Here is a 3,994-nt window from a genome sequence, read left to right as displayed (position 1 = left end):
AACGGTTTTTCAACCTCAATCCAACATGAAAAAACTTACAAAAAAAATAACATTTTTATAAATAAAATTCAAGATATCTTTCTTTATAATAAGATTTCTAAAAAGAATAATAGTAATTCTCCAAAATTAGAGGAAAATAGAAAAACATTTGATAAAAAATTATTAGTAACTACATTTCTTTTTAATCTAATCAGTCAATTTTCATTAGTGTCAAGCTTAAATTCGCACGTACCTTATTTATTTACAGAACCTGAACAAGTAAAAATGAATTATAATTATGACGCAGAAAAAAAACAAATAATCAAAATATTATTTGATGCAATTACAACTGATTTGAACGAAAAAAGAAAAGTAAATCGAAAGAACACTAAGTCTATTAAAAGAAACGAAATCTGTAAAAAAGTACCTCGGTGGTCATACAAATTGATGGACGAATTAGAACAACTAGGTGGAAAAATTGAAGCAGATAATTCTCAAATTCGTTCTAGAAAAGGCAAACGTGTAGTCATTTTGACTAATAAAGATAAATTTTTTAAAAAATACAAGACTTATCGTGATCGTGGAGATACTGAAAATAATGAACAAAAAAACGAATTGGCTTTAAGACGTTATTCCCAACAATCGGATTTTCGAAGAGACATAATCAAAGGATCTATCCGTGCTCAAAGACGGAAAACAGTTACTTGGAAATTTTTTCAAAAAAGGGTGCATTCGCCGCTTTTTTTGGATAAAATTGAAAAATCAATATTCTTTTCTTTTCATAGTTTAAAATCAATGAAAAGATTTTTTATGTTAAATATTTGGATTCGTAAAAAGACAGAATTTCAAATTTTAGGTTCTATAGAGGAAAAAACAAAAAAAAGTCCGAAAAAAAAAGAGGAGGAAGCAAAAAAGGAAAATGCAGAAAGAAAACGTATAGAAATAGCAGAAGCCTGGGATAGCATTATATTTGCTCAAGTAATAAGAGGTGTTTTATTAATAACCCAATGCTTTATTAGGAAATATATTCTATTACCTTCATTTATAATAATTAAAAATACAATTCGTATACTATTTTTTCAAATTCCAGAATGGTCTGAAGATTATATGGATTGGAAGAGAGAAATATATATTAAATGCACGTATAACGGCGTTCAATTATCCGAAAGAGAGTTTCCGCAAAAATGGCTAACAGATGGGATTCAGATAAAAATATTATTTCCTTTTCGTCTAAAACCTTGGCATAAATCTAAAATACGATGTAATGAAAACAAAAAAAATTCAAAGAAAAAAAAGAACTTTTGTTTTTTAACAGTTTGGGGGATGGAAGTTGAATTGCCTTTTTCTAGTTCCACGAAAAATCCACTTTCCTTTTTCGACCCCATTTTAAAAGAACTAAAAAAAAAAAAGAAAAAATTTGAATTTTTCACTTTTCTAGTTCTAAAAGTTTTAAGTGAAAAATTCAAACTGTTTCTAAATATCGTAATAGAAAAAGCAAAAGGGATCATCCAAAGTATTCTTGAAATTATTAGAAAAAGTATAGTATTCCTCACGAAAAAAAAACAAGAATTTTTAAATTTAAAATATTTTTTTATTAAAAGGAAACCCCCAAAACTCGATGAATTGAGCGAAAACAAAAAATATTCAACAATTTGGAAGAATAATTCAATGATTTCTGAAGCAACCATTTCAATTCAATCGATAAAGTCGACAAATTTTTCATTGAAAAAAAAATCTATAAAGGATCTCAATACTAAGAGAAAAGTAGTTATTAAAAAAATAGAAAAAATGAAAAAAGAAGAAAAGAAAAGAGGACTTGGAATTCGCGAGACAAATATTCATTCGAAGAAAAAAATTTATGATAGTAAAAGGATAGAATTCGAAAAAAAAATTTTGCAGATATTCCAAAGAAGAAATATTAGCTTAACTAAAAAATCACATTCTTTTTTTCAATTTTTGATGAAAAAAATATACATAGATATCTTTCTATATATCATTTGTATTCCGAAAATCCAGCTACAACTTTTTCTTGAATCAACAAAAAAATTTTTAAATAAATGGCTTTACGATAATGAACCAAATACAGAAAGAAGTTATAAAACAAATCAAAGTATAATTCCCTTTCTTTTAAAATTACACAAATATTTTAATAATAAGAATAAGAATGCGAATTCACATAATTATTTTGATGTCTCCTTTTTGTCACAACCATATGTATTTTTAAATTTGTTACAAACCCGAATTATTAACATAAACATATATAAGTTAAGACTTCTTTTTCAATATAATAAAAATTTTTTTTTTCTGAAAAATGAAATAAAGGATTCTTTTTTTGGAGCACAAGGAATAGTTCATTCTAAAAGAAAACAAAATAACCTGCTCAATTCTGAACTAAATCAATGGACAAATTGGTTAAAGAATAATTATTATCAATATAACTTATCTAACAGTAGCTGGTCAAAATTAGTATCACAAAAATGGAGAAATAGAATCACTAAATGTGGTGTAACTCAAAATAAAAATTTAACCAAATGGGATTCATATGGAAAAAGCCCATTAATTCTTTACAAAGAACAACAAGGAATCCCATTAAAAAAAAAAATTAGAAAACAATATAAATACGATCTTTTATCCTATAATTTTATGAATTATGCAAATAAGAAAGACTCATATATTTATCGATATAGATCCCTATTTCAATCAAATAAAAACACAATGATTTCTTCTAATTACAATACATATAAAAAAGACTTATTTGATAGAATAAGTAATATTTTTATCAAGAATTATATAGCAGAAGATACTATTATTATAAATCCGGATAGAAAATATTTGGATTGGACGGGAATCAATAGAAAAATACTAAATCGTTCCATATGCAATCCGGAATTTTGGTTCTTTTCCAAATTTGTGATATTTTATAATACATTTAGGGGTAACTCGCAAATTATACCAATAAAATTACTTTATTTACATTCTCTTTTTTTACATTCTAAAGGAAATAAAAATGTTAGTGAAAAGAATATTACTAGAAAGAAAAAAAAAATAGATGTTTTTAGAACATCGAAAAAAAAACCCAAGAACAATATGGAGGCAGAACTTCAATTCTTAGTAAGAAATTTTTTGAATTTCCATTTAAACTGGAAAAATTTCTTAGGTCAAAAAATATTTAACAATGTAAAAGTATATTGTCTCCTTATTAGATTGACAAATTTAAGAAAAATTACTATAGCCTCTATTCAAAGAGGAGAACTAGGTCTAGATATTATGATGATTCAAAAACAGACGAATTTAACTCTTTCAGGCTTAAGGAAAAAGAAAAATAATAAATTTAGGAAAAAAGAACTATTTGTTATCGAACCAGTTCGCCTGTCTAGAAAAAATAATAAACAATTTTTTAAGTATAAAATGATGGGTTTTTCATTAATTCATAAGAATAAACGCAAAATTTATAAAAAATACTCAGAAAAAATTCATGTTAATAAGAAATTTTTTGATAAATACATTACAAGAACAAAAGATCAAAAGATAACAGAAAACAAAGAAAACGAGAAATTTAATTTACTTGTTCCTGAAAACATTTTATCTGCTAGACGTCGTAGAGAGTTGAGAATTAGAATTTGTTTAGATCCAAATAATATAAATAGTATGCATAGAAACACAATATTTTATAATGAAAATAAAGTCCAAAATTGTTTTAAAGTTTTGACTAAAAAAAGAAATGAGAAAGAGAAAAAAAAACTAATGAATTTCAAAATTTTTCTTTGGCCAAAATATCGATTAGAAGATTTAGCTTGTATAAATCGTTATTGGTTTAATACCCATAATGGAAGCCGTTTCAGTATAGTAAGGATACATATGTATCCGCGTGTGAAAATTCGTTAATCTAATTTTGTTTTCTATTTAGCATATGTATCTATCTATAGATAGATACATAGGTTAAACAAATACACGTATTTTGGTATGGCATTGATTTTAATTCAATGATGTATACATAAAAAAAAAGCATTAACAA

This window comes from Vigna unguiculata, unplaced genomic scaffold, assembly GCF_037176805.1.
Source record: "Vigna unguiculata cultivar grain cowpea cultivar isolate G323 ecotype 2 unplaced genomic scaffold, ASM3717680v1 ptg000438l, whole genome shotgun sequence".
Lineage (NCBI taxonomy): Eukaryota > Viridiplantae > Streptophyta > Magnoliopsida > Fabales > Fabaceae > Vigna > Vigna unguiculata.
Note: the sequence above shows the minus strand (reverse complement) of the source record.